Genomic DNA, 10253 nt, shown 5'->3' on the forward strand with positions numbered 1-10253 from the left:
TGAAGCATTTCAAGCATGATGAAGAGTGGGCATCTGCAGGCAATGCAGCCTTGGAAATCCAGTGTCCTGGAAGTGCCAAGCAAAGTCTATTGGCAAGTGCACTAGAAAAAGAACAACGCCCGTTGAGAAATGGTTTAAGAAGGCAGTTCAAGAGAGACTGAGATGACTGCAACATAGAGACCTCTGTGAGATGCTGCATTTGTACACAAGATACATTCTTACTTCTGTGGCTTTGAAATGCTGACTTTGGGCAAAACTTGGGCCCTTCTTGGAAACACTAAATATATTAATATTGTACTTGCTCAAAGGAAAAACAGTATCATTTACTTCCAGGTTAAATACACCTTTCAGGTGCATTGTTTACCTCTACCTTTACAGACTCCTGGATCAAAGGTTTTGTTTTACAACAGATTTTTATTTCTCTTTCTTTGATGGACATTGATTCCCTAAATATTGACAGCACTAATCCAAGCAGCAGAAACAGGAAGCAACATCCTGTTCTGTGCCAAAATTTCCCATCTTCAATCAGGCTCTGCCAGTGACAGTAATGTTGGTAGTTCTCACTCTGGAAAGCCTGAGGTATAATGTAATTTCAGGCTATTTCTTACCTTGCAGGTTGAAGATTTTGATTTTTTATCTTCTTTCTTTCTCCCTCACTTTCGTTGTCTTAAAAAAAAAAATCTATATTTGTCAAATTCCTGTTTTCTTGGCTGGGTTGCTATCATCTGACACTTCATGAATATCTCACAGCAAACAGATAAGACACAGGCTCTTGTACCACAGCTTTGGCCTAGATTTGTCATGTCCACACAGCTAGTGCTTCAGTTTAATTGATAACTTTGTAGATAACATTTTTCTGCCAATGTCTGATTTTTGGTCTTGCACATGCAGCCAGCAGGACTAAAACAATCTATAGTGCTCTTAGCTAGGAGTCATCATGGTCTGGTGCAGGCTTTGATTTGGATACAATTTTCTGTTACCTCTGGTTCTCCATGGTGCTTTTCATGGCTTTTCATGGTGCTTTTCATGGCCATACCATTTTCTTTTAGCCATTACTGTCAAGGGATGAATGGACAGAGACAATGGTGTAGATAATATCACAACAACAGAATACTGTAGCGGAGAGGATTTCTGTTGGCTATGCCAGTTGTGGCGGAGGGGAGATATTAATTGGTGCAAGGTGATATTCTATAAAAATATATATTTATTAACTTCAATATTCGAAACTCTTGTCACCCCCAACCACTGAATCTTAATATTAAAAAGGATCTACATGGTTATGAAAGACATTCTAGGATTAATATCAAGCCATAATGTATTAATAACTAGCAAACAATTCAAACTATAAACAGAGAGAGAAGTTTCCCTGTGGCAAATACCACTTGGGGTCAATATGCTGCTTGCCCAGCAGGTGAGCTGAAAGCTCTTTCTGCTCTAATAGCAGGAGGCAATAGAAATTGTAGAGGCATTAAAGCATTTAATCAGAAATTTTGATTAATTAACAATCACCCTCCAAGGCTACATCACAGCCTATACAAGTGTCCAAACTTCAGGGGAGTCTTTGCCCGTGGTCTTTGAGGCTGGAATTCTCCCAGCTTCAGGGGAAAGGAGAGACTTCCCGGCTCTGGGGAAATGACAGTCTCTGACCTTGTTCTCTTGGTGAAGGATGCAACCTCTGCCCTTGTCTCCTGGCTTCTTCTGGACACTCTGTCCAGGGATTCTTTAGGCAGGACCTCAGGTGCAGAAGGAGTACGATGCCGTGCAGTCTGAGCATGGTCTCACGCTGGCTACAGAAGCCAATCACGTGCAGACAAGTGGGGTCTGCTCCTGGTAATTCAGCGGAAATGGTGCACACCAGACAATAATAAGGAAGCAGGCATGCAATAAGGTGCACGGCTGCACAGGAGACTGAGCTCCATAAGTAAGGCAGGCAATACAGGATATAATCCTGTTAACTCACCACAGTGGCGTGCAAGTGTGCACGTCTGGCTGGGAGACTATGGTAGATCCTGTCTCCATAATAACAGCAAAGCAAGCAGGCATGTAGGCAGGAATAAACAAAACAATGCTGGTGAGTCTAAGTCTAATAATGAGCAACTGAGTGAGCAAGGGAGCCTGAACACTTTGTTTACCTGTGTACCCCCATTTATTAAATGTGGGCTGAGATTAACGGCCCATTGGACGCTAGAATGACCAATCAGGTTGGCAGTTAGCCAAGCTTACCATAATAGGTGAAAACCACTAGTGTGTGACGCTTGCTGTCATAAACCATTAGCTTGTGCTTTTACACAAGTAAAAGATTTGAAGAAGAGGAAAAATGTTTAAGCTTCAGGGAATGTGTTTTAAGACAGAATGAATGTATTATTGCAGAATTTAAGATGCTAAAATTGTTCCACTAAATCACTGTCCATTTACTATCAGAGTTATACAGTTTGTTACAGTTCTAAAGACTAATGTCTTACTTCTAAATTGTAAATAAAATTTCTGAGAGGATTTGAAAGTACATTCTGAAAGGGGGATGAACAGGAAGTCATTCTTTTGGGTTGTTATTCTTCTATATAATCTGAAGTTCAAAGTGTTCTCCTTCTTGCTTTCCTGCTTTTCCTATTGTTGCTCTCCCTTCTGGCCTTGCCTGCTCTGTGCAAACCTTTTGTGTAGGCTATTAGTAAGACTGGGAGCAGGGAAGAAATAATTTTTTATTAGCTGGTGGTGACTTTCTGGACTTTTGTCCAGAGAGGTCTAGCTGTGTTCAGGGATGTTCCTGGGCTTTGTTTTGGGGAGTTAGCTGGATTTTTGTCTACTTGTAGGTGTATACGTATTTGTATATGTTTGTTACCTTTTTAATTTAGCCAACTTTGTAAATAATAATTTCATTTTACTTCCAAAATCCTCAGTAGTGTGGTCATTTACTTTTAGGGAGTAAATTCCAAATCTTGAGTGGTGCAAACCCACCACACAGACCATACTAATTATCATGTTGGCTCAAATATCTTGGTAGTAAAGTATATCTTTGACAACATGTTTTAAGCCTAAATTAATAAACCTTTCTTCAAAATTTAACTGGTTTTAAATAACAGAGCAGAGCAAACTGAGTAGAATATGTATTGTTTCTTTTGATCTCCATATTTCAAAAGCTTGTCTCTGGCATTTTAACTAGGAAAGGAGAAATATAACCTTCTACAGACTTGCTCTGATTTTAATTTCTGTTACATACAAAATATGCTATTTGGAACTTCTTGGGGCAGTGGTGGGAGAGTTGACCTTGTGACATTTAAAATTGATGACAGTCATGTGGTACCTCTTTCATAAAATATGCTTTTCAGAAAGCTTCCCAATTTCTGGAAAGATATGTATTGACTGAAGATTAAGAATGAATTGTCTCTTCCTAAGTCATACTGTGCATCTATTTTTGACTGCACCCTGTCAACACAATTAGAAGAATAAATCAGTTAGCTCTACTTTTTTAAAAACAAAAAAAATGAAAAAAGAAGTACTTGATGAGATGAAAACAAGAATATGGAAAACCCATCTCTGAGGGAGGGGAAAATAAGGAAATGGAGGAACATTGAAGAGAATTTTGGCAAATTAAATTAACAATGTAATTTTGAAGTCAAATAACTCCAGCACATAGCAGATAACAACATTAACAAGCCCTGGGGGGAAAGAAAAGTGAAAAAGTACTTCTAGAATTTAGGGTGAAAAATTTCTAGCATGATTGACTGAATATTCTTTCCCTGTTGGGGGTTGTCTTGAGAAATTCCTGATTTTTCTTAAAAGCACTTGTAATTTGAAATTACTTGAATTGTGTCTGTTTCTTGGTGATTGGTTAACCACCCAAGAAGTAGCCTCTATTGCAATGACACTACTCACATAAATAATTTCATGTAAGTAGGAGTGAGATATTCAGAAATTTCTTGCTTTGCCATTTCTATGAGTGTTTTTTTTTTAATTGTCTGTAAGTGAAAGCAGCTCTTTCATGCTACATTTCTCATCTTAGCTGCTCCAAGAATTGGATAGAAAATGTTGGCATACTCAAGAATATAGCAGCAGCAACAGTATAACTTGTTCATCTAGTGAAGATTTTCAGCCCTGCAGTGGATGTCATCACTGAAATAACAGATACTCATATTGGCTGATCATACTAATACATGCTCAAGATTGTGGTCTGTTTTAAATTTATATGTTGGATCTTGAACAGGAGTAGATTTTGCACTGTTTCACCTGTACATGCAAGCAAATGTTTGATAGTGTGTTTTATATCACTTCTATGCACATCATAGGTGACGTCTTTTGATCTGAGACCCAAAGACCATGATTTGTGAATTACTACTGCAGCCAGATCTCAATAGATTTGCTATGAAAGGTACTTAAATTTTAACTACAATTAGTTGATTAGTTGTGAAAATAGTTATGCTGGATGCACGTAACATGTTTTCGCTGGCAAAATGAGAAAAATTCTGTACTCATAACTTGATATTAATTTAAACCAATATTATCACCAAATGACAGTCCATTCTCATACCGTCTCCTTACTATTTGTTCATTATGTGCCCTGTACTGAGCTAGCACAACTGACTGCACAGCCTCATAGCAAACCGCAGTGAGAAACAGATTAGCTTGAAGTGCCTGTCATTTCCTATCTTTAGTTATGTTTTCAGTAGGATCAGACTCTCAACCCTGCAACTTTGCTAATTCTTTATGAGCATGATATATGGATTTGTGTAAGAACAGTAATAGGGAGCTGTGGAGAAAGGTGGAAGGGAGAAAAATGTGGGGCTTTTTTTGAAAGTGAATTGAATTTAATCTTCAAATCGGGCTTCCAGTTCAAACACATTCAGAACACTTTCTCTGTGGGCACTGCTCAGTTTTCATTTAATTCACTGCTCTCTTCCAACTTTCTCACCAACAAATATTCCTGTATTTGTTACTGGACAGAAAGCAACAAGAAGAACAAGAAAGATACTTTCTTTTTTTTTTTTTTTTTATTTTAATATGTAAAATAGTTCAACATTTGTAGATTTTTTTCATAATACTTTCCCAGACATTTGCAGCTCTAATTAGTTCTGCAAGAGTGAGAAGTGATTAACTTACCTTAACATAAGATTTTGCTTCACAGCTAAGTATTTCTGTCTAGAATTTTCCCTTATTTTGTCTTTGGGTTTGGTTGATTGGTTAGTTTTGTTTGTTTGGTTGTTTGGTTCTTTTGGGCATTTTGAGGGTGTTTGTTTGTTTCCCCCTTAACAGTTCCACTATGCTGATCAATATTTCTCCACTGCCAAAACAACTATTCATTCTTGTTTCAAGGGGAGGAAATGGACTGGCCATTAGGAAGAGATTTAACTAATCACTTTCTATCAAAGTGAATATGCTACTGTAGTAAAACACTGTCAATCTGTGTTCAAATCCATGCAAAAAAAGTATTATTTTTACACTTCTTTTTGTCTACTTTATTAACAATACATGAAAGATGCAGTTCTCAATTCCTGAAAATTTGGCTAGGCAACATGGTTATTTTTAAGCATAGAACATTGTTGTTTAATCTTTTAGATCACCTGCATTTCTATAATATCTTGCACTGAGTTTTTAGTATGCTTCAACAGTATAAATAATTTCCTAGATTATGTGATTTACAGAAAAAAATAAAGATAATAAAATTCTGTAGTAAAGTTACAGCAAAATTCCTTTTATTCCAGACTGCAATTTTACCCAACAGATCTAAAATAGTTTTAGAACACACTTTGATATGTAAGTATATCTACAGACACATGCATGACAGCAGATTTGCAGATAACATAAATCAGTGCAATTCCATTGAAGTCAGTTATTTATAGCAGTTGAGGTTCCAGCCATATGCTAGTGCATATATATATGTATTTGCAACACACACACATGTGTATGTATATGTGTGTGTGGCCTAAAATCACTTGTGTGTGTAACTGTGTAATCATGTACAATTGCTCTCTTCTGCCAGCAAATTTTCCATTAGACTGGGAAAACCAGAAAACTCTTATGTAGTTTAGAGATTAATTATTTCTGGTTATGAAGCACACAGTGCTTCACAGCCCTCCTGTTTTTTAGAGTCTTCGTTACTGAAAGAGTGGCAAGGTTATTTGTCTGAAAATCATTAACTATAGAAATAAAAGATTTGGGGCAGGGAATGGGAAGCTGGAAGTTTAATTTCACTAAATTTGTCTCTGGAGAATGCATTCAGCTAATATTATGACTTTAAAATGTGGTATGCTACTGAAAAACTGCTTATAAAGCTTTGGTATATACATGGTGCCTGGTACATAAAATCTGCAGCTCTGTGGTTTAGATCAAGAAAAGACAGCTCCGCTTTGGAAAAAAAAGGTCTTAGGGCAGAAGGCAGCTCCTTTTCCTGCAACAGCTACAATTTCAAAGGATCAAAGACACTGGTGGGGAGAAACTACTGGAGCAACTTTACAAGGAATGTGGTTGATACTAATTGCAAAACTTTTTGAAGGGAAAACAGCTATTCACAATATTTCATGAGCAATGTATTAAAGATGGAAAAGCTTGAGAGTTAAATGACCAGATGAATTGTATCAGAAACCAGAAGTTCCCTCTTGGTCTCTTATATCCATACGCAAAGTACTGCTTTTGGAGATAGCTCTTTCCATTCCTGAGTTTTTTATTTCTTTTTATTATTATTTATTTGTTTCATTTTTCTTGCAACACAGGCTTGTTTGTTTGTTTATGCTTTACAAATATGTTGTGAATTATTCCCAAGTGGACAACAAGCCTAATTCTTTTCTCAGTCACACATTCATAAAACCAACACGATTTTGTTGAAATGAATGGATAGAATTGTACTGTTAGATTGCAGAATGTTAGAAATGGCCTTATTCCTGAGAAGGAAGGGTATCTGTTGTTCTTTGAGCTACCTATTACTTATATTAAGCCTTTAGGCTACTTGTTACTTCTGTTGTGATTGCTAATGCATGTACTTGTTTAGCAAAGGGATTCTCTGCTGAATAGTCTAGGCATAGATTGTTCTGTCTTGGCGTTAAGTGCCAGTGAGATGCAATCAAATTTTGTACCTTCAGACGACCCTAAGTGACACAGAAGGAGATGATTCATCAACAGCTACTGCTTTAATGAACCTCTCCAGCTTCACAGAGTATTTGCTCTTCACCTGTGATCTATATATTACAATATAATCCTGAAATGTACCAGTGAAGCATGAACTACAAAACCTAAATGAAAAACACGAGGCCAGGTCAGTCAAAGAGTGATAACAAAGCTGATTCAGACCCAAAGCTGGTTTCCAATTCAGTATCAACATCTCTTTCTTTGTGTTCCTGACTGGCTTGCTACTACTACTACCTGCTATTTCTTGGCTTTTTCAGTACCACTTAGCACTTTAATCTGTTTTTCGTTCCCTTGAGGGGGAAAGAGGGTCAAACCAGGCTCTAGAGAGGAAGCTGAGGGTGGTAAGTGAGGATCAGGAGTGAAACCAGCAGCCTAGCCTAAATGCATGTACACAAATGCACGCAGTATGTGCAACAAGCAGGATGAGCTGGAAACCTTGATGCAACAGGAAGGCTATCATGTAGTCACCATCAGAGAAATGTGGTTGGATGATTCACATGACTGGAGTACTGGAATAGATGGATACAGGCTTCTCAGGAAAGACAGGAGATGGAGAAAGGTTGTCCCTGCATATTAGGAAGCTTTTGATGCCATGGAGCTGGAGACAAGTGATGAGCAGATAGACTATCTATGGGCAAAAATCAGAGAGCAGACCAATAAGACTGACATATTGGTTTGAGTCCGTTACAGGCCACCCAAACAGGAAGAGGTGGTGGATGTATTACTCTATAAAGAGCTGCAGGATGTTTCCAGCCCTAATTCTTGTAGGAAACTTTAACTTACCAGATACCTGCTGGGAACTTAACACGTCAGAGAGGAGGCATTCTAGAAGGTTTTTAGAGAGTATAGAAGATAGTTTCTTAACATAGCTGGTGTGTGAGCCTCCCAGGGGTGAGGCACTGCTCAGCCTGCTGTTTATGAGTACAGAAGGGCTGGTGGGAGATGTTGTTGTTGGAGGCTGTCTGGGGTGCACTGACCACAAAATAATAAGTTTTTCAATATGTAGTGAAGCTAGAAGTTGCATCAACAGAATATCCACATTGGGCTTCTGGAGAGCAGACTTTGGCTTGCTCAAGGAACTAACCGGGAGGGTACCTTGGGAAACAGTCCTTAAAAACAAAGGGGTCCAGGAAGGTTGGACCTACTTCAAGAAAGAAATCCTGAAGGCACAGGAACAGGCTGTCCTGATATGCCAAAATCGGACTTGATGGGGAAAATGACCAGCCTGGATGGGCAAGGAACTTCTGCAGGAACTAATGGGAAAAAAAAAAAGGCATATAAACTTTGGAAAGAGGAGAGAACTCAGGTAAAATTAAGGATGTTGTCAAGTAGGAAGAAGATTAGAGAGGCAAAAGCCCAGTTAGAACTTAGACTGACCACTGCTGTGAATGACAGTAAGAAATGTTTCTATAAATATGTAAATGGCAAAAAGAGGGACAAGGATTGCCCCCACTCTCTATTGGAGAAGGAGGGGAATGTAGTAACTAGAGATGAGGAAAAGACAGAGGTATTTAACACCTTATTTGCCTCAATTTTCAATAGTGAGATAGGTGGTCTTCAGGACAGCTGGCCTTCTGAGTCAGGGGATGGGGTCATGGAGCAGAACAATACCCCTGTGATCCAGGAGGAAGCAGTTAGGGACCTGCTGAGCCTCTTGAACCCTCACAAGTCTATGGGACCAGATGGCATCCACCCTAGAGTGATGAGAGAGCTGGAAAATGAGCTCACCAAGATGATCTGCAGCATTTATCAACAGTCATGACTCACTGAAGAGGTCCCTGAAGACTGGAAGTTGGCCAGTGTGGTGCCTATCCACAAGAACAGGCTGGAAGGAAGACTCAGGAAGTTACAGACATGTCAGCCTGACCTCAGTGCTACGCAAGATAATAGAGCAGATCTTGCTGAGTGCATGTGGTGGTAGGCCTGATAGGCCAAATATGAGCTTATGCATGTCCTGGCTTGCCCAGACATGTTCCCCTGCTTCCCCTACTTCTGTGCTGGGGGAGGCAACTGTGGGAGTGGAGGGCAAAAGCCCTGGCTTCCGTGAAGCCTGGCAAAGTGCCATTCTGTTTGACTAATCTATATCCAATGCTCCATTAGCCTCGGGTTGGATATCGATAAAAGGGATAGCACAGGGCTGCTGCTGCCTCATTTTGCATCCTGAATTTGCCCAGAGAGCTTACCAGAAACAGGCTCTAAGTGTCTGCATGCAGTCGGCCTGCACAGCCAGTGTAACACCGTGCCAAGACTGCACACTGCATCGCATCATGCCTGCCCCTCTGCAAGTGTCCTGTCAAGATGGGAAGTCCTGGAGATACACATATTGTCCAGAGGAACCAGGTCAAATGCTGTACTATAGACTCCCAGTTTACTGAGAAAAGAGCATGGGAAACTCCAACAGCAGCCCCTTCATGTGCTTTCGGTACTGTCTGATTTGTGAGTAAACACTTGAAAGCCTCTTCCAGTATAATATTTGTGTTTGCCATTCAAAGAAATGTGATCAAGTTTTGCCTCTTCTCTGCATGTATAAATTTCCAACCTGTGTGTTTTGAACCTTGTGAATAAGTTTTCTGTTGAGTTTTAATATTAATAAACAGGTTTCATAGTTATTAACAACCATCACCTGGATATCAAAATTAATACAGATTCTTAATTTTGCATACTCTGTCACAGTGCAAGGACAGGATGGTCAAGGGATCATACCCTGCCAGCATGGGTTTATGAGGGACAGGTACTGTTTGACCAACCTCAACTCTATTTGTCACCCGGTTACCCTTCTGGCAGATGTGGGAAAGGCTATGGCTGCAATCTACCTGGATTTCAGCAAGGTCTTTGACACTGTTCACCATAGCAAACACCTGGCCAGGCTGACAGCCCATGGCTTGGACAAGGGCACTCTGTGCTGGATTAAGAACTGTCTGGATGTCTGGGCCCAGGGAGTGGCGGTGAATGGTGCCACATTCAGTTGGCAGCCACTCACTACTGGTGTCCCCCAGGGATCAGTGCTGGGCCCAGTCCTGTTTCATATCTTCATTGATGATCTGGGCAAGGGGATTGAGTCCACCATCAGTAAATTTGCAGATGACATCACATTGGGAGCATGTGTTGACCTGTTAGAGGGCAGGAGGGCCCTGCAGAGG

This window comes from Pogoniulus pusillus, chromosome Z (assembly GCF_015220805.1).
Source record: "Pogoniulus pusillus isolate bPogPus1 chromosome Z, bPogPus1.pri, whole genome shotgun sequence".
Classification (NCBI taxonomy): Eukaryota; Metazoa; Chordata; class Aves; order Piciformes; family Lybiidae; genus Pogoniulus; species Pogoniulus pusillus.